This window comes from Electrona antarctica (genome assembly GCF_951216825.1).
Source record: "Electrona antarctica genome assembly, chromosome: 4".
NCBI classification, from domain to species: domain Eukaryota; kingdom Metazoa; phylum Chordata; class Actinopteri; order Myctophiformes; family Myctophidae; genus Electrona; species Electrona antarctica.
This window is the reverse complement of record NC_136809.1, coordinates 3,970,434-3,997,421: the sequence shown is the minus strand read 5'-3', so window position 1 is coordinate 3,997,421 and position 26,988 is coordinate 3,970,434. Positions and strand designations below refer to the sequence as shown.

The 26,988-nt window shown below is 44.0% G+C and overlaps 1 protein-coding gene across 3 annotated transcripts in view; it reads left to right on the top strand.

Annotated features, from left to right (window-relative positions):
- Positions 1-20,308: 20,308 nt before the first annotated feature.
- Positions 20,309-26,988, top strand: part of LOC306921824 (plasminogen-like) — a 64,568-nt gene continuing 57,888 nt past the window's right edge. For all 3 annotated transcript variants that reach the window (XR_013789843.1, XM_079499125.1, XM_079499124.1), the window contains exon 1: positions 20,309-20,410. The gene's annotated coding sequence lies outside the window, so the exon portion shown is untranslated. The remainder of the gene's footprint in view (positions 20,411-26,988) is intronic.

Below are 26,988 nucleotides of genomic sequence, written 5' to 3'. Positions count from 1 at the left end.
AACGGGAATCCCACCTCCTGGGAAAGGGAACTACACACATGCAGAGCCTACTAACACTGCATGTGCAGGCCACTGAAGAGACACAATCAGAAATGTCCTTATAAATTAAATCCATCTTTATCATTGACTATAGCCGGTGATTTTGAAATTGATGACTACAGACTGTGATTGGTTATTGTTGAAGGTGTGAGTGGATGGATCCCCAAGCCACCTGCACTGGCAACATTGGCCCCAACTGGTCTAGAATCTCTGCAGAGGCAAGAGGCTCTCAACATCAGAATATCAAAGGAATGTGATGACCTCTGTGTCCAGTTGCTCAATGCCATAAGGGCAAAAGCATCTAGACCGTCACCAGCAGCTCCAACATTCCCAGGTATAATGTAATGCATTTCGGTAACACTATTTCTTAACCAGTACATTTTCGTGTTTTTCCGTGTTTTTATCATATTTTTTACTTAAATTTAACAAAATCAATGGCCAATGAAGGGCCCCAGGAGCCCTTTTCAGGGCGTCAAACCCAGTACCGCACGGTTCAATTTCCCCGAAGGGCCCCTGAGAGCCAAGGGCCCCTGGGCCATGGCCCCACTGGCCCAATGGCTAATTTGTCCCTGAGTGAAGAGGTAAAAGAGAAAAAGAGAAGAGAGAAGATAAAAAAAATCATGCGCGTCACAAGACTTCAAAAAGCGGTTAGTGAGATCCACATTGTTCAGTTATGCTTGTCTGCATCGTCACTTACTTTTGACTGACTCATGCATGGATTCTGCACTGGCATGTGGATCACTTAACTGACAGACAGATGTCAGTTAAGGGACTGAGAATAAATTGTACCTTGTAGATCATTAATCCTGATACTCACTGTTCAATATACTGAACATGTATTCCTTCATACACATTCAGGCATATAGTTTTACAAAATGTAAATAACTTGCCACAGCATTTTTCTTTTCTTTTCTTAGCTCACAAGAAGGGAAAGAGCTATCCACGTTCTTCTGAGACTTCCTCCTCTGAGGATAGGAACACTGTATTCCCCAACACAAACTATTAAACAAATGGATAAAGTACTGAATACTTGAAACATGAGAAAGGGTTCTTTTAACACGTATGAAGTAAATTGAGCAGGTTTTTCCCTTTGAGTAATATTAAGTGCTAATTTTGTAGTAATCTGAACTGGTTTAGTGCATTTAATTAATCGGAGCGCTATGGCTTTTATTCCCATTTACTCAAACACCCTTGCCTTGAACGTGACTGCATCTGACGTCATAAGTGGGCGGGCACTGAAGTTCTCTCAGTGTTGCCAACTTAGCGGATTTGTCGCCATATTTAGCTTTTTTCCAGACCCCCCTAGCGACTGAATTAGTGAAAAGCTTCTGGCGAGAAATGTAGCTACTTTTTCTGGTGAATTGGGGACAAATCGTGTTGACAGGCGCCAGAGATAAAACCCTCATTTTTCTTCATTTTCCTTCTCAGCCTCAAATCCGCTAAATTGGCAAAACTAAAAGTGGTCGGCGCGTCTGGCTCAGTGGCTTCCTCGGCTCGGTTATGTGCACAGCAGAGTAATCTAGTAGAGTAATGACACTCCCGTTGACTCACATTGTACTCTGGTGCACAGACAGTGAGACATAGCAAGAAAGGAGGAAGCAGTCCGCTGGCAGCTCACTTTAGTCTGCTAGTAAAAAATAAAATACACACTCAAATGCATCAAGTATTAATCTTCTAACTCCTGTATGGATCGGAACAAAATAGCGTTTTTTTAATTACAATGCGTTTAAACGAGCGAGAAGCGTCTGACTGCAGAGTCCGCTCAGGGGAAGTCCGCTTCAGGGAGCATCTGCCAGAGGAAAGGAAACAGAAAAGCGGAAACGGAAACGGTTAAACGGAAACAGAAAAGGGGCGTTCCCTTGTTCCCTTCAGTCCGCCGTCCCAGACGCGCTCCCGGGGGTCTCGTGCCCAGGTGGGGGTCCGCGGGAGTCCGCGGGGTATCTCGGCCGTCCCTGGGCCGTTTCGTACGGGGGGAATCTCGTTCGAACCGGGCCGCCGTCCCGGACGCGCTCCCGGGGGTCTCGTGCCCAGGTGGGGGTCCGCGGGGGTCCGCGGGGTATCTCGGCCGTCCCTGGGCCGTTTCGTACGGGGGGAATCTCGTTCGAACCGGGCCGCCCTCCCGGACGCGCTCCCGGTGGTCTCGTGCCCAGGTGGGGGTCCGCGGGGGTCCGCGGGGTATGCACACACACGCACGCGCGCACGCCGCACACACACGCGTGTGTATAGAGTGAGGGCGGGGGGTCTCAAGGTTCGGGGACCCCTGTCTCGTGCCCAGGTGGGGGTCCGCGGGGGTCCGCGGGGGTCCGCGGGGTATGCACACACACGCACGCGCCGCACACACACGCGTGTGTATAGAGTGAGGGCGGGGGGTCTCAAGGTTCGGGGACCCCTGTCTCGTGCCCAGGTGGGGGTCCGCGGGGGTCCGCGGGGTATGCACACACACGCACGCGCGCACGCCGCACACACACGCGTGTGTATAGAGGGAGGGCAGGGGGTCTCAAGGTTCGGGGACCCCTGTCTCGTGCCCAGGTGGGGGTCCGCGGGGGTCCGCGGGGTATGCACACACACGCACGCGCGCACGCCACACACACACGCGTGTGTATAGAGTGAGGGCGGGGGGTCTCAAGGTTCGGGGACCCCTGTCTCGTGCCCAGGTGGGGGTCCGCGGGGTATGCACACACACGCACGCGTGCACGCCGCACACACACGCGTGTGTATAGAGGGAGGGCAGGGGGTCTCAAGGTTCCAATTCCATTAAATCCAGCGTGAAAAAGTGAGTCAGACTAAGTAGTTTTTGTAAAAAAAAAAATATATTTGTGTTTGTGGGGTCCAAAAAACGTGTCTAAAAAAATATCTAAAATATTTAGAAGTGTCGTAGAGACTTGAAACCAATTCCATTGGATTGCCTGTGCTTCAGACATGGATAAACACCCTTTGTTTTAGAAAAATTGGTTATTCCCTGTCGATTATAGCCTTAAAGGGCCTCAACGCCATACAAAGGTCACGGGCGTGACCATTGATAGTTAGAAGTGTCGTAGAGACTCAGGACCAAGTTCATTGGATTCAGCTGAATGAGAAGAAGAATTTTTTTTTTAAGGATTCCTCTAAATACACTTCCCCCCTATGTCAAGTAAGGGAAATCTAATGGTGTTAGTTTTAACTGTCTAGAAGACTTAGAAATGGGTCAAATTGCTGTTTGAAAGTTTAAACAAATCATATTTTCTCGAATTGTAGGTTATATCTCAATCCGACAACCAGAAGTGCCTTAATTGGCCCCTAGTTGGCTAATTATAGAGTTCGAGTTCGCCTCAGATTGTTCATCTCGACGAGCTCTATAACATATCCAAAGATGGGCTTCTAATATCATTTCCCCATGGAGATATAGCCCCTAGAAGGTTTACAAAATAGCCGATCTACAAGTCCTAGAAGAATTGCACTAGGACAGCCAGGATTTCCCCCCCCTAAATCAAGTGCACTGAGTTCGATGGATCTGACAAACCGGTCAAACTGGTTCTCAAGGTATTTTGAGGATGGACATTCAACATTTTAAGATGGGCCCCTAATATCCAATGGTTTTTTACTTAGAAGCCTTAGAGAGGCTTCATAGAATGTCAGTTATTTAATCATGATGCATTTTCTTTGTTTAACAACATTTTTAAAATCAAATCCTCTCAAAGATAATTTAGACTAATTGTCAAGGCAAAATTGTGTTCATATTTATTTATATATTTAAAAATATGTGGGGGTCCCTGGGGGTCCCTAGGGGTCCCCGAACCTTGAGACCCCCAAAAACTCCCCCAGGGGGGTGACACGATTCCAACGAACCCACCTCCGTCCAAAATGGTTGAGAAATGAAAGAGATACCCCGCGGACCCCCGCGGACCCCCACCTGGGCACGAGACCACCGGGAGCGCGTCCGGGACGGCGGCCCGGTTCGAACGAGATTCCCCCCGTCCGAAACGGCCCAGGGACGGCCGAGATACCCCGCGGACCCCCGCGGACCCCCACCTGGGCACGAGACCCCCGGGAGCGCGTCCGGGACGCGAGTTTTTTATTCCTAGGATGGCACCGGAAAAACCACGCCCCGAACTCATTTCATTGGTCGCTGCAACGTCTCCATGAGTGATGCAGTATGTGGCTGCGTTCCTGTCACCTGGCCGTGGAAATGAATGAATCTACGCGTGTAGATGCTGTTATAAGAACAACTGTTTAAGTTGACAACTTGTCAAATTGTCTGCCATCAATTGCAATCATGCCAAGTTGTCAACACTGCCAGCAGAAAGGAAGCGGCGACGCTGAATTTCCACTTCTGGAGGTTAGTAAGGCACTTTATACATGCTCTAAATATGCGGGTTTTCCTTCAGAAGCTTTTCTTCAGAAACTATTAGGGAACCTGAAAATGGTCGACCCTCTTGTAAACAAGTGTAATGCTTTATTTGTACGTCTCTAAATGTTCTGATGAATTGAAAATGGTCGACCCTCTTGTAAACAAGTGTAATGCTTTATTTGTACGTCTCTAAATGTTCGAATTGAAAATGGTCGACCCTCTTGTAAACAAGTGTAATGCTTTATTTGTACGTCTCTAAATGTTCTGATGAATTGAAAATGGTCGACCCTCTTGTAAACAAGTCTAATGCTTTATTTGTACGTCTCTAAATGTTCTGATGAATTGAAAATGGTCGACCCTCTTGTAAACAAGTGTAATGCTTTATGGTGTGGTCCGCAGTTAACAGTTTTTGTGTATTGAGTTGTGCTTTGAAATGTACTGTAATTCTGCAAACTGTTAATAAATAATAAATCAATCAGGCATTCACAAAGTCTTTCTTTCTTTCTTTCAGAAACTGCTACCTGAGGGATATGATCACTTGGTGTGCACCTATGAGAACATTGGAGAGGGTCAATTTAAGGCCCAAATTAAATTGAAAATTACCTCAGAAGAGAAGGTGCAAAAGTGGCTGCTGGATTTTCAAACATCCTCCCAGGTGACTTGGAGGAAGTCTAAAACTTATCCACAGACTGGATGTCACAACGCCTACAGGGTAAGTTTGCCAAAAGATATGACCATGCCTGCATGCATTTCTCTGGTGTAGGTGCACCACTGATTTATATAATAACACCCAATAATTGTATTTTATATTAATGTATATTGTGTATTTATCCGCTGTCACCTTTATGTTTGATATCAATCATAAGAAAAATAAATTACCGTACTAGAAACCAGATAATATCTGCACTGTAAGCAGAAGAGGGAAATGTGTTATTGTTATTGTATGAGAACCAGTCAGCAGTAGAAAGATTGACCCACCTAACTTAATTGCAAGTTTGTTTGTGTCTTAGGTGGACTTAAGGTGTCAGCACAACACCTGTCCCAAAAACAAAACAGTAAAGACACACATCAAACACACATCATGTTGTGCCACGCTGTTCTTGGTCCTGAAACGGGAAATCTACAGTAACAACAGGACGTCAAGGTAATTACAGTTAAACCTCCAGTACACTACTGTCAAACCTGTACAATTCACAAATTGTTCTGCATCCAGTGTGTATTCTAAGGTTCTGCCTAGAAATGCATTACCGTCTGTCTGACTTTAACAGCCCTCAGTTTAATCAGCATCTCCACCACCAAACAAGAATCGAGACTGATCCCTACAACCAGTTTCCACACCATTTTCTCCATTCAGACTTGCAAGTCATTATTAGGCACTGGAAAGTTTGTCAAATAATGTGTTTATGTTTTCGCATTTAGGTCTTGCGATCCACATATCAAGAATGGCTACCTATTCAACATCAGTCTCAGACATGAGCACAACCACCGGCTGAGCTGTGCTGATGCGCTGCAGACGCGAGATGTCTCAACCGAGACCATTGAGAAGCTGAAGCTCCTCTTTGAGAGTGGTCACTCCCCTTCGTCTGCACTGGATACGATCAAGTATGATCTGCAGGATCAAGAAGGCGACGATTACATTTACGCTGCTGCAGACCGCTCCATTTGTCCAGATCTTCAGTTTTGTTTCAGGTCAGAAACATGTTGAAATGCAGAAGGAACAGAAATTCCTTTCTTATTAGTGTGGAGTGGGACATTTTGGTACAGTATGTAGTTTTTAGACCGGCTGTCAGTTGAGCAATTTGTACTATAGGGGTTTATATGTGACCATAACATTAACATCCTATATAAGGCAAACATGTAAAAACGTCACCATTTCATTATACTTTAAGTAGCATGTGATGTGTCAGACTAGGGGGTTTTCATAATTCTGATTCCAAGCATTAGTTTTGCAGAAAAAACACTAAAAATGGCCATAGCCATCATCACAAATGTGATGAGGTCAGCACATTTTGGACACATTTGGGCAAGTGGCTCAATGCTGACAACCGGTCAGCAAGTGGATTCATGAATGTATACATACATATAGACAATATGTCTATATAACAAAAACGATATACCAAATTTCCCACTTCAAACAAAAGAAAAGTGTTGGCTGCCAGACTATATGGTTAGATTATTATTACTACATGTAAATTGTATTGCGTACTTTATGATATATTGAGTATTGAGTGTAGGAGCCAAACAGGGGTCTCTCTCTCTCTCTCTCCCCTTGCTTTTTGTAGGCTTTACTACCAGATCTTTCAGAAAGCTTATGGTTCACCATCAGGAGAGCAGATGCTGGTAGATCTCAAGCATAGACTTGACCAGTACAACATGGAACAAGGGGATACCATTGCAAAAATTGAGAGAACTGAAGACGGTCAGCTGGTCATCGCCATATGTACCCCTGTCATGAGAAGGCTGCACACTATGCTGAGAGAGAGTGGAGAAATGATCTTTGTTGATTCCTCAGGAAACTGCGACCGCCAGAACCACCGTATATTTCTCCTTCTCACCCACTCCACTGCTGGAGGATTGCCATTGGGAGTGTTCATAACAACATCAGAGAGCCAGTCCACCATAACATCTGGACTTAAACTTCTGCAATCCATTTTGCCTAGCGGAAGCTTCTTTGGACGGGAACAGCCTCAAGTCATCATGACAGATGACTGCAGGGCACTGCGGCAGTCCCTCCAGGCAGTTTTCCCTGGAGCCAGGCTGCTCCTGTGCGTGTTCCATATACTGCAGGTATGGATATAACACTCAACTTAGCATTATGATTAATTTTCCATCCCACTAATTTGAATCTTCACACATTTGATAGATTTTTACATGCAATGTATTGTTAACATCCCTAACTGCAGGCCATGTGGCGATGGTTGTGGAGTGCCTACAATGGTATCAATAAGAGAGACCGAGCACAGCTCCTGAATTCATTCAGGAGCCTTGTCTATGCTGACTCCGCCCCATCACTGCCAGTGCTGTACAACAGCTGTGTCCATGACCCTGTTGCAATGAAATATCCTAAATTCCTCCACCACCTGAAAGAGGTGTGTTGTCTTTCTTAATTTTTAATCCTTCATACAACTGACAACATACTATCTGGCAAAAAAATCTTCCTACATGCTGTAACAATCTCCATCCTTACTGAACATTCTGTTCTATGACTACAGGTGTATGGGAGACATGAGGAGTGGGCCATCTGTCTTCGAAATGATCTACCAACCAGAGGGCATAACACCAACAATTTTTTGGAGAGTGCTTTTAAAGTGCTGAAAGAGAAGGTCCTCCACAGGTTGAAGGCGTTCAATGTCACTCAGTTGGTAGATTTTATCACCACCAGGATGGAGGCCTACTACATCCGTCGCCTCACGGATGCTGCAAACAACCGGAAGCCTCAGAGACCAAAGCCTTTCCTTCGTGAAAATGTGGATTTGGAAAAGATTGCACAGGTATGCAGTATTTATGTATCGCATTATTGTCAATTGTGGGCACCCGCTGGCCTGGCGGTCCAGACGCACGCCTCATGTGGGCTCTGGCCTGGCGGTGCGTTGCGTGTTCGAGTCCCATTCATGACGAGTTGACCTTTTCTGCATGACTCTTCTCATCTCTCCCTCCCGCTTTCACTTGCTATCAATAAAGGCAGAAAAGCCTAAAACAAATCTATAAATACATACATACATACTGTACATGCATACAAAAATACATTAAAAAAAATGTCAATTGTGAAGTAAAATAAATAACATTATTGTAATCATTTTTTACAGGTAGACCAGAATCATTATGTGGTTCACAGCGCAACATCGGAGTTGCAGTACGACGTTAACATGGACATTGGATGCTGCACGTGTCCAGTTGGGGTCACAGGTGCATTCTGCAAACACCAAAGCGCAGTTTGGAACAAGTTTGGTTATCACAAGAGCTTCCCACATGTCACCACACCTCAGATGAGACAGCTATACCATAAAATTGCAACTGGTGAGTTAGATTGCCCCTTCTCTTATTGTTATTGTATTCTCATTCATGAGAACCAGGCAGCAGTAGATAGATAACACTACCAAAACTGAAATGAGTATTACAGAGCTGAATTGGAATTGGAAAATTAAAATATTTATTTTAATTTTCAGGGATGGTCATTCAAGACGACTGGTTCCAGGCATTGGAACTTGTCCCTGCATCTGCAAACGACACTGCATCTGCACCAGTCCCATGTGATTGATTGATTGAGATACTGGAGGGCATCAGAACATGATAATGCCAGTTATATTAAGAATTGATTCACTTGACACATTGTACTTTGTGCCATGTGAGTGGACAATAAATATTTTATTCCACTGTATACTATTCTACGGTACAGTATATCTATTAGGTTTGGACAGTGCTCAGGAGGAGAGCATGGACGAGGTCTCTTCAACCGGCAGATCTAACACTTCAGGGGGTTTGGGCAGTGCTCAGGAGGGCGACTCTCAGGAGGAGAGCATGGACGAGGTCTCTTCAACCGGCAGATCGAACACCTCAAGTCAGTGACAATAATGTGCCAGTATTTTCTATTGACCGTATTACATTTATTTTTTTAATAATCACCAAAATGATTTGTTTAGATATAATTGGTGTTTTGTGTTTTTCCTTAAGGCACATCACCTGTAGATGACCTGAAGGTAATGTTCCATCAGTTCTCCAGCAGTGTCACAAAGAAGCTGGAAGATGACCCCCAAACCTTCACAGCACCAATTCGTGCCTTTCTGGAAACCTATAGCAAAATGAATGATAGCTCCTTCATATCCGCTCTGCATTGTTTTGGTAAGGTGCCACAGGCCAAAGCCAAATATCTGCAGTCTTCAAAAATGATTGGCGTACAACCAACGGCGATTGCCAGAAGAAAGGCACCACTCGGGGGGAGACGTGCTTTGATACCTGGGCGACCCCCAAAGTGCTCAAGAAAGGAGCATCATTATTCAAAGGAGAATCGCAAGAAAAGTGCACCTCATTCCCTGGCTAAATGTGTAGAGGACAACACATGTCTTGGTGGTCATCACTAGTGTAACTGCTCCACCACTCTGGAGCTATTTGTGTACATGGTTGCCTGCCTAATAGCACAGTGATCCCTTTTCATATGTAGGACTGTTCAATTAGTTTATCCCCTACATGTCATTGGCCTACTAGACAGTTTTTTCTCCTACATGGGTCTTTCCTCTGGGGCCTGTAGGAGAAGCTGACAGGCTGAATGAAGAGGTTGTCCAAAATTGATGTGGCTCAGGTGGGAGGGCCTGTTTGGGGGTGCATGTTGGGGCCCACTCTGCGATCGGGGAGGAAAATGTTAATAAAAAAATATATATATATAATGTTAATAAACATTTCATATTGTGAAAACTGTAGTATTGTTATGTTGGTGGTGGTGGTGATGATTAATCTATTTAACACTAAACACAGGTGATTTTCACCCAGACAATTATATTTTTGTAATTTTCATAATGTTACTGATGGCTGAGGTGAGTGGGTCTTTCAGTACCTTCATGATGTTCAGTGACATATAAGATAGGTTTGTTTCCCTGACCACTTTCCTGTTTTTTTTCTACAGGCAGTGTGTTTAGTGATAGTGTGATGGAGAAAACTCTCATACACACAATGGGGGAACAAATATTTTATTTTCACATGTCCTAGGAATGGGTGGACCAAAGGAGGGCGCCAAGTTCCCAACTTAATTTATCTTTTTTTAGGAATAATTTTAAAATAATTTATACCGATTTTATCTATTTTTTTAAGTCATTATGAAATATTGAAGAGTAGCTCAAGTTGCCATGTATTGCTGTACTTAAATATATTTTGATTATAAATAATACATATTAATATTTCATATAATTACTAGCCTACTAAATCTGTCTGCATAAGTTACCTACTCAGTATTATATCATATAATACTAATGGGTACTAATGCGATATGATTATGACGGTGACTATAACCCTCATGATATCAAAATGTTTAAAATGATAACAAACGCAGCCACATACTGCATCACTCATGGAGACGTTGCAGCGACCAATGAAATGAGTTCGGGGCGTGGTTTTTCCGGTGCCATCCTAGGAATAAAAAACTCGCGTCCGGGACGGCGGACTGAAGGGAACAAGGGAACGCCCCTTTTCTGTTTCCGTTTATCTGTTTCCGTTTCCGTTTTCCTGTTTCATTTCCTCTGACTGGCTCATACAAGGGGGCAGGCAGACTTTCCAACGTTGAAGCTCTCCTCCCTAGTGGTAGGAGGAGGGACTACAGGCGGACCCGTGGATTCATGACCGGGAAACCCCGTGCAGCTGGGCTTTAACATTGAGCGCTCGGTTGCACTTCCGCATTTGACCACCAAAATTTGGTGGTCAAATGCGGAAGTAGACGTTCTGAGACGGTACTTCCGGCAGTCTTCCGGGTGCTTCAAAACGCCACTGAGCAACTTCCACTGACATGAATAGCTGGGGGGGCGGAGCTTCGCGCCAGTTCAGTCTCTATTATATATATACTCTATGGGCTCATAGAGTAGGGCTGGCTGGCTACATATTTTCGTTGCTAGGGGCGCCTAAAAGTCGCTAGAGCGCATATCCCACCCCTAGCTACTTTTAGCTACTTTTCGAGGAGCCACTAGCTATTTCCGTTTCTGGGGAGTTGGCAAAACTGCTCTCTCAACTTTCTTTAATGCCTGGGCTCCGTTCTTTTGGCAAATCTAGAACTTCCTGCCAGAGAGCTAGCAAATTTAAGACATCCGGTTGCTTTCAGAATAAAAGCGTAGTTAATTAAATAATTATTACATTACATTATTAGTATTGTTATTACATTACAGTTATTGTGAAGACACACATTATGTTTCTGTGTAAAAATAAGTAATTAAATAACGTAAAAAAGTTATCTAAATGGATAAATGCCCAAGTCCATGCACTGGAGTGCCCAAGTCCATTCACTGGAGTGCATGGACTTAATAAAGTGGATGCTGGACAAAATCCCTGCTATGTTTCGACTAGTGTGACATATGCACGCGTCCGGGGAGACCTCCTCTACAACACCACACTGTCCGCTAAGCAGCAGAGGTGTAAAACAAAAATTGGCACCAGGTCAGATGTAAAAAAACTTTAAAAAACTTCCCATTTCCAGACTACAGTGGACTAAAGTGGACGCTGGACAAAAATCCCTGCTATGTTTCGACTAGTGTGACATACGCACGCGTCCGGGGAGACCTCCTCTAGAACACCACACTGTCCGCTAAGCAGCAGAGGTGTAAAACAAAAATTGGCACCAGGTCACAGGTAAAAAAAACATTAAAAAACTTCCCATTTCCAGACTACAGTGGACTAAAGTGGACGCTGGACAAAAATCCCTGCTATGTTTCGACTAGTGTGACATACGCACGCGTCCGGGGAGACCTCCTCTACAACACCACACTGTCCGCTAAGCAGCAGAGGTGTAAAACAAAAATTGGCACCAGGTCACAGGTAAAAAAACATAAAAAAACTTCCCATTTCCAGACTACAGTGGACTAAAGTGGACACTGGACAAAAATCCCTGCTATGTTTCGACTAGTGTGACATATGCACGCGTCCGGGGAGACCTCCTCTACAACACCACACTGTCCGCTAAGCAGCAGAGGTGTAAAACAAAAATTGGCACCAGGTCACAGGTAAAAAAACATAAAAAAACTTCCCATTTCCAGACTACAGTGGACTAAAGTGGACGCTGGACAAAAATCCCTGCTATGTTTCGACTAGTGTGACATACGCACGCGTCCGGGGAGACCTCCTCTACAACACCACACTGTCCGCTAAGCAGCAGAGGTGTAAAACAAAAATTGGCACCAGGTCAGATGTAAAAAAACTTTAAAAAACTTCCCATTTCCAGACTACAGTGGACTAAAGTGGACGCTGGACAAAAATCCCTGCTATGTTTCGACTAGTGTGACATATGCACGCGTCCGGGGAGACCTCCTCTACAACACCACACTGTCCGCTAAGCAGCAGAGGTGTAAAACAAAAATTGGCACCAGGTCACAGGTAAAAAAACATAAAAAACTTCCCATTTCCAGACTACAGTGGACTAAAGTGGACACTGGACAAAAATCCCTGCTATGTTTCGACTAGTGTGACATATGCACGCGTCCGGGGAGACCTCCTCTACAACACCACACTGTCCGCTAAGCAGCAGAGGTTAAAACAAAAATTGGCACCAGGTCAGATGTAAAAAAACTTTAAAAAACTTCCCATTTCCAGACTACAGTGGACTAAAGTGGACGCTGGACAAAAATCCCTGCTATGTTTCGACTAGTGTGACATACGCACGCGTCCGGGGAGACCTCCTCTAGAACACCACACTGTCCGCTAAGCAGCAGAGGTGTAAAACAAAAATTGGCACCAGGTCACAGGTAAAAAAAACATGAAAAAACTTCCCATTTCCAGACTACAGTGGACTAAAGTGGACGCTGGACAAAAATCCCTGCTATGTTTCGACTAGTGTGACATACGCACGCGTCCGGGGAGACCTCCTCTACAACACCACACTGTCCGCTAAGCAGCAGAGGTGTAAAACAAAAATTGGCACCAGGTCACAGGTAAAAAAACATAAAAAAACTTCCCATTTCCAGACTACAGTGGACTAAAGTGGACACTGGACAAAAATCCCTGCTATGTTTCGACTAGTGTGACATATGCACGCGTCCGGGGAGACCTCCTCTACAACACCACACTGTCCGCTAAGCAGCAGAGGTGTAAAACAAAAATTGGCACCAGGTCACAGGTAAAAAAACATAAAAAAACTTCCCATTTCCAGACTACAGTGGACTAAAGTGGACGCTGGACAAAAATCCCTGCTATGTTTCGACTAGTGTGACATACGCACGCGTCCGGGGAGACCTCCTCTACAACACCACACTGTCCGCTAAGCAGCAGAGGTGTAAAACAAAAATTGGCACCAGGTCAGATGTAAAAAAACTTTAAAAAACTTCCCATTTCCAGACTACAGTGGACTAAAGTGGACGCTGGACAAAAATCCCTGCTATGTTTCGACTAGTGTGACATATGCACGCGTCCGGGGAGACCTCCTCTACAACACCACACTGTCCGCTAAGCAGCAGAGGTGTAAAACAAAAATTGGCACCAGGTCACAGGTAAAAAAACATAAAAACCTTCCCATTTCCAGACTACAGTGGACTAAAGTGGACGCTGGACAAAAATCCCTGCTATGTTTCGACTAGTGTGACATACGCACGCGTCCGGGGAGACCTCCTCTACAACACCACACTGTCCGCTAAGCAGCAGAGGTGTAAAACAAAAATTGGCACCAGGTCACAGGTAAAAAAACATAAAAAAACTTCCCATTTCCAGACTACAGTGGACTAAAGTGGACACTGGACAAAAATCCCTGCTATGTTTCGACTAGTGTGACATATGCACGCGTCCGGGGAGACCTCCTCTACAACACCACACTGTCCGCTAAGCAGCAGAGGTGTAAAACAAAAATTGGCACCAGGTCACAGGTAAAAAAACATAAAAAAACTTCCCATTTCCAGACTACAGTGGACTAAAGTGGACGCTGGACAAAAATCCCTGCTATGTTTCGACTAGTGTGACATACGCACGCGTCCGGGGAGACCTCCTCTACAACACCACACTGTCCGCTAAGCAGCAGAGGTGTAAAACAAAAATTGGCACCAGGTCAGATGTAAAAAAACTTTAAAAAACTTCCCATTTCCAGACTACAGTGGACTAAAGTGGACGCTGGACAAAAATCCCTGCTATGTTTCGACTAGTGTGACATATGCACGCGTCCGGGGAGACCTCCTCTACAACACCACACTGTCCGCTAAGCAGCAGAGGTGTAAAACAAAAATTGGCACCAGGTCACAGGTAAAAAAACATAAAAAACGTCCCATTTCCAGACTACAGTGGACTAAAGTGGACACTGGACAAAAATCCCTGCTATGTTTCGACTAGTGTGACATATGCACGCGTCCGGGGAGACCTCCTCTACAACACCACACTGTCCGCTAAGCAGCAGAGGTGTAAAACAAAAATTGGCACCAGGTCAGATGTAAAAAAACTTTAAAAAACTTCCCATTTCCAGACTACAGTGGACTAAAGTGGACGCTGGACAAAAATCCCTGCTATGTTTCGACTAGTGTGACATACGCACGCGTCCGGGGAGACCTCCTCTAGAACACCACACTGTCCGCTAAGCAGCAGAGGTGTAAAACAAAAATTGGCACCAGGTCACAGGTAAAAAAAACATAAAAAAACTTCCCATTTCCAGACTACAGTGGACTAAAGTGGACGCTGGACAAAAATCCCTGCTATGTTTCGACTAGTGTGACATACGCACGCGTCCGGGGAGACCTCCTCTACAACACCACACTGTCCGCTAAGCAGCAGAGGTGTAAAACAAAAATTGGCACCAGGTCAGATGTAAAAAATCTTAAAAAAACTTCCCATTTCCAGACTACAGTGGACTAAAGTGGACACTGGACAAAAATCCCTGCTATGTTTCGACTAGTGTGACATATGCACGCGTCCGGGGAGACCTCCTCTACAACACTACACTGTCCGCTAAGCAGCAGAGGTGTAAAACAAAAATTGGCACCAGGTCAGATGTAAAAACACTTTAAAAAACTTCCCATTTCCAGACTACAGTGGACTAAAGTGGACGCTGGACAAAAATCCCTGCTATGTTTCGACTAGTGTGACATACGCACGCGTCCGGGGAGACCTCCTCTAGAACACCACACTGTCCGCTAAGCAGCAGAGGTGTAAAACAAAAATTGGCACCAGGTCAGAGGTAAAAAAACATTAAAAAACTTCCCATTTCCAGACTACAGTGGACTAAAGTGGACGCTGGACAAAAATCCCTGCTATGTTTCGACTAGTGTGACATACGCACGCGTCCGGGGAGACCTCCTCTACAACACCACACTGTCCGCTAAGCAGCAGAGGTGTAAAACAAAAATTGGCACCAGGTCACAGGTAAAAAAACATAAAAAAACTTCCCATTTCCAGACTACAGTGGACTAAAGTGGACACTGGACAAAAATCCCTGCTATGTTTCGACTAGTGTGACATATGCACGCGTCCGGGGAGACCTCCTCTACAACACCACACTGTCCGCTAAGCAGCAGAGGTGTAAAACAAAAATTGGCACCAGGTCACAGGTAAAAAAACATAAAAAAACTTCCCATTTCCAGACTACAGTGGACTAAAGTGGACGCTGGACAAAAATCCCTGCTATGTTTCGACTAGTGTGACATACGCACGCGTCCGGGGAGACCTCCTCTACAACACCACACTGTCCGCTAAGCAGCAGAGGTGTAAAACAAAAATTGGCACCAGGTCAGATGTAAAAAAACTTTAAAAAACTTCCCATTTCCAGACTACAGTGGACTAAAGTGGACGCTGGACAGAAATCCCTGCTATGTTTCGACTAGTGTGACATATGCACGCGTCCGGGGAGACCTCCTCTACAACACCACACTGTCCGCTAAGCAGCAGAGGTGTAAAACAAAAATTGGCACCAGGTCACAGGTAAAAAAACATAAAAAAACTTCCCATTTCCAGACTACAGTGGACTAAAGTGGACACTGGACAAAAATCCCTGCTATGTTTCGACTAGTGTGACATATGCACGCGTCCGGGGAGACCTCCTCTACAACACCACACTGTCCGCTAAGCAGCAGAGGTGTAAAACAAAAATTGGCACCAGGTCAGATGTAAAAAAACTTTAAAAAACTTCCCATTTCCAGACTACAGTGGACTAAAGTGGACGCTGGACAAAAATCCCTGCTATGTTTCGACTAGTGTGACATACGCACGCGTCCGGGGAGACCTCCTCTAGAACACCACACTGTCCGCTAAGCAGCAGAGGTGTAAAACAAAAATTGGCACCAGGTCACAGGTAAAAAAAACATAAAAAAACTTCCCATTTCCAGACTACAGTGGACTAAAGTGGACGCTGGACAAAAATCCCTGCTATGTTTCGACTAGTGTGACATACGCACGTGTCCGGGGAGACCTCCTCTACAACACCACACTGTCCGCTAAGCAGCAGAGGTGTAAAACAAAAATGTAACAACAGACATTGTAATTACTGGTGTTGGAACACTAATGTCTGCATGAATGGTAATGGTAGTACTTAACTACTGTGAAGTACTATGTAGATCGACCATTAACAGTCATAGCTAAGTACTACCACTGGCCTATAACAGACAGACAGATATAACAACAACAAATAAAAAAAGACATCTACTGATATGCAAAGGCTATGTAGATCACTACTACCACACATCTGTGCCATATGTGTGAAACATTGATAGCTCTAAATTAGGGCTTTTAGGGTTTGACAAGTTGTTAACGGCATGCATGCACACTTGAGTACAGCCATTACTGCCCAACAACAACCCAACCATCTTTCTTCTGGCTGTCCACCACTGGCTGGGCGGTGCCCAGGTAATGAGGTGACAACGATCAATCGTTGTCACCTCATTACCTGGGCACCGTCACCTGGGCACCTGACGTTTGCATTGAAGTACATTGCATGTTGTACCTATACTTTTGAGTAACGTTTGCACTTGGTACATTGAACGTCTTACCTTTTTATACATTTGAGTAATGTATGCACTTATAGGTACGTTTAGTATTATTACTTATAGTATCATTTTGAATTTTTGAGTGACGTTTGCACTGATTGACGTTTGTAGTTTTTGCATGTTTTGCATGTGTTTGAATAATGTTTGCTGTATTAACACAGATGCACACACATACCGTAAATTGATCAAAAGTTACTACTAAACTATTAAAGTAGATTCTCAGTCCACCTTAAGACAAATTACGTTTAAAAACAAATATTGTAGGGATTTGGAAACTTTTTTTGCAGAGTGAATTTTTCTTCTTCTGTGTAACAGTGAATGAGAAACACCGTAAGCAAACTGTATGCCTTTTTCTTTCCATTGAAAGTGTACACTGTTATATTAGCAATGATTAATTAAAAGGTATTTTTTTGTAACTTTCAAAGCCTTGTCTGTATTCTTTTATATTCTATTGTATTTTAGTCCACTTTTTGACCTTTCACCTTGCTGTATGGCATGCATCTGACCTGGTGCCAATTTTTGTTTTACACCTCTGCTGCTTAGCGGACAGTGTGGTGTTGTAGAGGAGGTCTCCCCGGACGCGTGCGTATGTCACACTAGTCGAAACATAGCAGGGATTTTTGTCCAGCGTCCACTTTAGTCCACTGTAGTCTGGAAATGGGAAGTTTTTTAAAGTTTTTTTTTACATCTGACCTGGTGCCAATTTTTGTTTTACACCTCTGCTGCTTAGCGGACAGTGTGGTGTTGTAGAGGAGGTCTCCCCGGACGCGTGCGTATGTCACACTAGTCGAAACATAGCAGGGATTTTTGTCCAGCGTCCACTTTAGTCCACTGTAGTCTGGAAAGGGGATTTATTTTGACATTTTTGACCTGTGACCTGGTGCCAATTTTTGTTTTACACCTCTGCTGCTTAGCGGACAGTGTGGTGTTGTAGAGGAGGTCTCCCCGGACGCGTGCATATGTCACACTAGTCGAAACATAGCAGGGATTTTTGTCCAGCGTCCACTTTAGTCCACTGTAGTCTGGAAATGGGAAGTTTTTTTAAGTTTTTTTTACATCTGACCTGGTGCCAATTTTTGTTTTACACCTCTGCTGCTTAGCGGACAGTGTGGTGTTGTAGAGGAGGTCTCCCCGGACGCGTGCGTATGTCACACTAGTCGAAACATAGCAGGGATTTTTGTCCAGCGTCCACTTTAGTCCACTGTAGTCTGGAAATGGGATTTTTTTTGAAATTTTTTGACCTGTGACCTGGTGCCAATTTTTGTTTTACACCTCTGCTGCTTAGCGGACAGTGAGGTGTTGTAGAGGAGGTCTCCCCGGACGCGTGCATATGTCACACTAGTCGAAACATAGCAGGGATTTTTGTCCAGCGTCCACTTTAGTCCACTGTAGTCTGGAAATGGGAAGTTTTTTAAAGTTTTTTTACATCTGACCTGGTGCCATTTTTTGTTTTACACCTCTGCTGCTTAGCGGACAGTGTGGTGTTGTAGAGGAGGTCTCCCCGGACGCGTGCGTATGTCACACTAGTCGAAACATAGCAGGGATTTTTGTCCAGCGTCCACTTTAGTCCACTGTAGTCTGGAAATGGGAAGTTTTTTAAAGTTTTTTTTGACCTGTGACCTGGTGCCAATTTTTGTTTTACACCTCTGCTGCTTAGCGGACAGTGTGGTGTTGTAGAGGAGGTCTCCCCGGACGCGTGCATATGTCACACTAGTCGAAACATAGCAGGGATTTTTGTCCAGCGTCCACTTTAGTCCACTGTAGTCTGGAAATGGGAAGTTTTTTTAAGTTTTTTTACATCTGACCTGGTGCCAATTTTTGTTTTACACCTCTGCTGCTTAGCGGACAGTGTGGTGTTGTAGAGGAGGTCTCCCCGGACGCGTGCGTATGTCACACTAGTCGAAACATAGCAGGGATTTTTGTCCAGCGTCCACTTTAGTCCACTGTAGTCTGGAAATGGGATTTTTTTTGACATTTTTTGACCTGTGACCTGGTGCCAATTTTTGTTTTACACCTCTGCTGCTTAGCGGACAGTGTGGTGTTGTAGAGGAGGTCTCCCCGGACGCGTGCATATGTCACACTAGTCGAAACATAGCAGGGATTTTTGTCCAGCGTCCACTTTAGTCCACTGTAGTCTGGAAATGGGAAGTTTTTTAAAGTTTTTTTACATCTGACCTGGTGCCATTTTTTGTTTTACACCTCTGCTGCTTAGCGGACAGTGTGGTTTTGTAGAGGAGGTCTCCCCGGACGCGTGCGTATGTCACACTAGTCGAAACATAGCAGGGATTTTTGTCCAGCGTCCACTTTAGTCCACTGTAGTCTGGAAATGGGATTTTTTTTTGACATTTTTTGACCTGTGACCTGGTGCCAATTTTTGTTTTACACCTCTGCTGCTTAGCGGACAGTGTGGTGTTGTAGAGGAGGTCTCCCCGGACGCGTGCATATGTCACACTAGTCGAAACATAGCAGGGATTTTTGTCCAGCGTCCACTTTAGTCCACTGTAGTCTGGAAATGGGAAGTTTTTTAAAGTTTTTTTACATCTGACCTGGTGCCATTTTTTGTTTTACACCTCTGCTGCTTAGCGGACAGTGTGGTGTTGTAGAGGAGGTCTCCCCGGACGCGTGCGTATGTCACACTAGTCGAAACATAGCAGGGATTTTTGTCCAGCGTCCACTTTAGTCCACTGTAGTCTGGAAATGGGAAGTTTTTTAAAGTTTTTTTACATCTGACCTGGTGCCAATTTTTTGTTTTACACCTCTGCTGCTTAGCGGACAGTGTGGTGTTGTAGAGGAGGTCTCCCCGGACGCGTGCGTATGTCACACTAGTCGAAACATAGCAGGGATTTTTGTCCAGCGTCCACTTTAGTCCACTGTAGTCTGGAAATGGGATTTATTTTGAAATTTTTTGACCTGTGACCTGGTGCCAATTTTTGTTTTACACCTCTGCTGCTTAGCGGACAGTGTGGTGTTGTAGAGGAGGTCTCCCCGGACGCGTGCATATGTCACACTAGTCGAAACATAGCAGGGATTTTTGTCCAGCGTCCACTTTATAAAGTCCATGCTCTCCAGTGAATAGCATTTATCCATTTAGATAACTTTTTAATTACTTATCTTTACACAGAAACATTACTTATTACTTATTTTTACACAGAAACATAATGTGTGTCCTATAGCATCGTTTAAATGCTTAATTTATAGTTTTAATGTGCAAATTAATCTTTTTTTCAATACTCTAGAGGGTACTCTTATTTTGAAGAGATCGTCCACCGGAAGTCTTATATTTGCTCACTTAGATTTGCCAAAAGAACAGTGCCTAATGCCTGCCGGTTGCTCGCAGTGCGGTCAGTTGGACTAAAAACGAATTTATTTTCTTCAATTGATCAAGAATTGTCTCACCACATCAACTGTAAGTATATTATACATGAAATCAATATATTGTTTTGATAATTTGTTCATATTAACATGTAGTTTTCCGTGTCGACTGGCGAGGTGGTTTGCCCGCCTAAACCTGTGTTTGTTTGTGTGCGCGCGCTTGTGTAGATTTGTAAATGAAGTAGGCTAATCTAATGCAACAACAAGTAACAACAACAATACTATTTGTGTTGTGTATAGGCAGCTAATGTGTCTGTTTGGTGTGTGGGGGGGGGGGGGGGCTCTGCTACCAATGCTAACTACAGCTTCCATGATGCTAGTAAAGTCATTTGCTAAACCAAATTCGCGATAAAATCCGTTAATTGTACCCTATCGTTTTTGAAGATAATACTAGTATGGTACTAACTGGCTAACAGAAATAGCAGAGAAGGACATATTAGCAATGCTATTTTTGTAAAAAGTGTCTTGGTCTAGCCTACAGAGCTACAACAACAAAGGACGTTGCCAGTTTCTGCGAGAGAAATAAGCAACTTCAAGACCAATCAAGCAGGCCGATTGTGGGATGTCAATAGGCCATAACACAACCATCTATCCAGGAGGAATGGGATGTCAATAGGCCATACACAATGATCTTAGCATAGCTTTGATTGTCCTTCATGATTTGATTGTGGGATGTCAATGGGCCATACACAACCATCTATCCAAGAGGAATGGGATGTCAATAGGCCATACACAATGATCTTAGCATAGCTTTGATTGTCCTTCATGATTTGATTGTGGGATGTTGTGTGTGTGTGTGGTGTGTGGAGGGGGATGGGTGTGCGCGCGCGTTTGAGTATTACTGTAATAAACGTGAATTCAGCAGTAGTTTTAATTACTTTTTGGTCATATTTGGAAGTTGTTCGTGTGTGTCGACATTTAAGAGCGTGCTTATGCATTTGAGCCTAAAATGTGCTAGGCGCCGCTGTGTGTGTGTGTCAGTGTGTGTGTGCGTGTGACTGTGTGTGTGTGTGTGGAGGGAGGGGGTGGGTGGGTGTGTGGAGGCGGGTGGGTGTGCAAGCGCGCGCTTGAGTATTACTTTATTAAACATTCGGCAGTAGTTTAAATAACTTTTTGATATTTGGAACGTGTGTGTGTGTGTGTGTGTGTGTGTGTGTGTGTGTGTGTGTGTGTGTGTGTGTGTGTGTGTGTGTGTGTGTGTGTGTGTGTGTGTGTGTGTGTGTGTGTGTGTGTGTGTGTGTGTGTGTGTGTGTGTGTGCGCGCGCTTTTCTGCCCTCTTCCATGGCATTTGCAAAAAACCAAGCATTCTCCCATGTTGATTAGCGTATTTAAAACTTGAAAAGCACTAAAGCAGTGGTTCTGAACCTGTGGTCTGGGGACCACCAGTGACCAGTGGTCCTTGAGGGGGTTCCAGGTGGTCCCCAGCCAAATGAACCCTTATAGATCTTTAACTCTTGAGAGTGTAAAATTAAACCAAGTGGGTCCATTTGGTTCAATTTCACACTCTCAACAGTTGAATAATTGCTAAACATCTGCATTACTGTGGTAAAGACAGATTGACTTTCCCACTTATGTCTTTGTACCCCCAGTATTTTATGTTTCAGTACAATCACCTTATGCATTACAAATGGACAAACTCAGTTGAAATATATATTTATTGATTTAAAGAAAAAGCTCATTGCTCAACCAAACTTACTCCCTGTTTTTGGGTTGATCATCCAAAACAGTCACAGCTGATTCTGGGGATCCTTTTATATGCTGGTGGAGGAACCTAATTGGGATTTACCACTTATGGGGGTGTGTGTGTAACTTTATATTATGAATTATGAATGAAGAGTTGTTTGCTAAAAACATGATTATAGTTACCTTGTGGATTATGATGTCTGTAAGGTTTGGGAAATGTTTTCTGTGTTTATTTTGGCTAGAGAGGTTGGTGAAACTATAGGCTTCAACCAGAGCTCAAGACTGTTGGTTTGACCCAACAATTGAAAGGCCCAGATTGTGGGTGGGGAAGGGGTTCCAGTTTCAGGTAGTAGAGGGAGGAGAAGGGCACAATGCTGGATAGCTCTGCCCTTATAGAGAACAGTCAGTAGCTCAGAGTATAGCTAGACTGTCGTGTTGTTTAAAACACACCCTCAGTGAAAGTTTCAGCTTTAAACTTAGGCTTGATTAGAGGTCTGTAAGTTTTTTGTTTCCTTTTTCGTGAACTACCTTTTGTGTGAAACCCTATTCGGAAGAATGATTTTTGAACATTATTTTTGAACAGCTTGCAAAAGAAGAATAAAAGTACATTTTCTAAATCTCTGGAGTGTCATTTCTGTTCACCTAGCCCTCATCCAAACGGACTTATTTACAAATGGTGGCAGTGGTGGGATGAGTGGCAGTCAAGGGTGACAGAAACAGGCATGGCAACCAGATCCAAAGTACGTCAAGATGGTGGCAACCAGACCTCGTTTGCAGACGAGGTTGAAGAGGAACCCATTCTAGAGGAGGAGGGAGGAACCACCGGTGGTGGACCACCAGAGACGGTGGACAGTCTGAACAGAACCTTCCAAGCCTTCCTCCAGAATCAACCAGAGATGAACAAAGGCAGCGCCAACAGCAGACACAGGAGCTCCGGCTACGAAACCTCCACCACCAGTTTGGCCAGCTACAGCAACAAAGTCCAGCTGGACCGACTGGAGCGAAGGTCGCTGGGAGCACAGTCAATGGAAGACACTACAGCGGCCCTCCTGTTGACCTCAGGGTACTGCAACATTCCAGAAGGGCTGGTTCTCCTGAGGTTCCTGATATCCAGAGGGCGGAGACTTCATCGGACCACGCATCTACAACACCACTGTGCTGGAAAGAATATGGTGGCCGATTTCCTGTCCCATAAAGGATGGTGAGGGACAGGTCTTAAAGGGGGGGATGTGTGGTAAAGACAGATTGACTTTCCCACTTATGTCTTTGTACCCCCAGTATTTTATGTTTCAGTACAATCACCTTATGCATTACAAATGGACAAACTCAGTTGAAATATATATTTATTGATTTAAAGAAAAAGCTCATTGCTCAACCAAACTTACTCCCTGTTTTTGGGTTGATCATCCAAAACAGTCACAGCTGATTCTGGGGATCCTTTTATATGCTGGTGGAGGAACCTAATTGGGATTTACCACTTATGGGGGTGTGTGTGTAACTTTATATTATGAATTATGAATGAAGAGTTGTTTGCTAAAAACATGATTATAGTTACCTTGTGGATTATGATGTCTGTAAGGTTTGGGAAATGTTTTCTGTGTTTATTTTGGCTAGAGAGGTTGGTGAAACTATAGGCTTCAACCAGAGCTCAAGACTGTTGGTTTGACCCAACAATTGAAAGGCCCAGATTGTGGGTGGGGAAGGGGTTCCAGTTTCAGGTAGTAGAGGGAGGAGAAGGGCACAATGCTGGATAGCTCTGCCCTTATAGAGAACAGTCAGTAGCTCAGAGTATAGCTAGACTGTCGTGTTGTTTAAAACACACCCTCAGTGAAAGGTTCAGCTTTAAACTTAGGCTTGATTAGAGGTCTGTAAGTTTTTTGTTTCCTTTTTCGTGAACTACCTTTTGTGTGAAACCCTATTCGGAAGAATGATTTTTGAACATTATTTTTGAACAGCTTGCAAAAGAAGAATAAAAGTACATTTTCTAAATCTCTGGAGTGTCATTTCTGTTCACCTAGCCCTCATCCAAACGGACTTATTTACAAATGGTGGCAGTGGTGGGATGAGTGGCAGTCAAGGGTGACAGAAACAGGCATGGCAACCAGATCCAAAGTACGTCAAGATGGTGGCAACCAGACCTCGTTTGCAGACGAGGTTGAAGAGGAACCCATTCTAGAGGAGGAGGGAGGAACCACCGGTGGTGGACCACCAGAGACGGTGGACAGTCTGAACAGAACCTTCCAAGCCTTCCTCCAGAATCAACCAGAGATGAACAAAGGCAGCGCCAACAGCAGACACAGGAGCTCCGGCTACGAAACCTCCAGCACCAGTTTGGCCAGCTACAGCAACAAAGTCCAGCTGGACCGACTGGAGCGAAGGTCGCTGGGAGCACAGTCAACGGAAGACACTACAGCGGCCCTCCTGTTGACCTCAGGGTACTGCAACATTCCAGAAGGGCTGGTTCTCCTGAGGTTCCTGATATCCAGAGGGCGGAGACTTCATCGGACCACGCATCTACAACACCACTGTGCTGGAAAGAATATGGTGGCCGATTTCCTGTCCCATAAAGGATGGTGAGGGACAGGTCTTAAAGGGGGGGATGTGTGGTAAAGACAGATTGACTTTCCCACTTATGTCTTTGTACCCCCAGTATTTTATGTTTCAGTACAATCACCTTATGCATTACAAATGGACAAACTCAGTTGAAATATATATTTATTGATTTAAAGAAAAAGCTCATTGCTCAACCAAACTTACTCCCTGTTTTTGGGTTGATCATCCAAAACAGTCACAGCTGATTCTGGGGATCCTTTTATATGCTGGTGGAGGAACCTAATTGGGATTTACCACTTATGGGGGTGTGTGTGTAACTTTATATTATGAATTATGAATGAAGAGTTGTTTGCTAAAAACATGATTATAGTTACCTTGTGGATTATGATGTCTGTAAGGTTTGGGAAATGTTTTCTGTGTTTATTTTGGCTAGAGAGGTTGGTGAAACTATAGGCTTCAACCAGAGCTCAAGACTGTTGGTTTGACCCAACAATTGAAAGGCCCAGATTGTGGGTGGGGAAGGGGTTCCAGTTTCAGGTAGTAGAGGGAGGAGAAGGGCACAATGCTGGATAGCTCTGCCCTTATAGAGGACAGTCAGTAGCTCAGAGAATAGCTAGACTGTCGTGTTGTTTAAAACACACCCTCAGTGAAAGGTTCAGCTTTAAACTTAGGCTTGATTAGAGGTCTGTAAGTTTTTTGTTTCCTTTTTCGTGAACTACCTTTTGTGTGAAACCCTATTCGGAAGAATGATTTTTGAACATTATTTTTGAACAGCTTGCAAAAGAAGAATAAAAGTACATTTTCTAAATCTCTGGAGTGTCATTTCTGTTCACCTAGCCCTCATCCAAACGGACTTATTTACAATTACTTCTACACAATTTGAGAATGTAGAAAAAACATGTTATTTTGATCAACATTGGCCTGTTATGTCTCCTAATGGTACCAACATCAATACAGTTCTTTAGTTTGGGTCTGAGAGGCTAAATGTCATCAAATGGTGGTCCGTGGCTCAAACGCAGAATAAATAATGGGCCTTGTAATGAAAAATCTTGACAACCACAGATTTTAAGGTATATTTAGAACGGATACAAAATATGTGATTAATTTGCCATTCATCGCAATTACATATTTGAATCGATTGACAGCCCTATTATTATATAAGACGGAGGCAACAATTGTGCAAATAGCCAATCCACAAGTTCACAACGACCTTGTTATTTCACAACATTTATCTGTGGAACCATTCTGTTGCTTGTCTGGGTGGGGGGTCCCCATTTCAAATATGATTACTTTGGCGGGTCACGTGCCTGAAAACGCTCCTAAAATTGCTAGTGTAGAGGGTTCAGAAATAGCCTCTATTATAGTTTTGCACTAAAACATACACCCCCCATTTTTAAAGATTTATTAGAACTATTCTAACATTATTGACACTTTTCTATGAGATTCCACATCTTATTAGACTTCCTAGTCAATAGATGGCGCTCCTGCGCTTCTGTGAATCATAGAGGAACTGCCTATAGTCTTGGTCCCACGCATGCGCAGTCAGTAATAAACCGCTGCTGACCGAGCCAAGCAACACTAAAGAATGTGTCCCGTTCCTCGTATAAATATCATATCTAAACATTCCTAATGATGTTGAAACTGTAAAAGATGGACGGAGTCCTCTTTAAGCAATATGAACGTGTTTAATAACAAGAAGGTTGGTGATACAAAAGGTGGTTACGTCTCTGTCTGTCTGTCTCTATTATGCTATATCATGCATGACCGGACATCCTGTCTGTCTGCTTCGTACCTGTCCTATACCGTAGTACTGCGCAGTGCTGCGCAGGTACAATTGTGCAGTCACAATGTTACCGTATATGACATCTCCCCCTTTTCTTTTTTTTTTTTTCAGGGAAAACAAAACAACATCCCACAATATCCGTAGCAGAGGAAAATAGTAATAACACAACACTGTTGTAAACATTGTAGAGAAACATAACTCAAAATGAACACATGCGATCCAAGCCTAACTGCTCTTATAGCTGTTAAAAATAAAATAAAACAATCAAAATAGCAAAATCTCAAGCACTCAACATTTGGATTTTCCTTAAGCTTTTCTTTAGCAAGGGCAAAACAATAGTGCATCAAAACAAGTCCCTTGTGTATGTGTTTGTGTGTCAACTTTCCCCACCCCCCAAAGGCCATAATGAGTTTCACTCAATCACAGGTCAAGCCTGTGAACTGGTTTACACACCCTTCCAGACCTGGTCATGGACTGTCCAGGCAGGTGTGTGCTGGGTGTAGTTACAGCCTGGTTCGCAGGGACCGTCACTGGTGGGGTAGTCACTGCAGGCTGTGTATCCATTTCTGCTCCCTCAGTAGAAGTAGACGGAG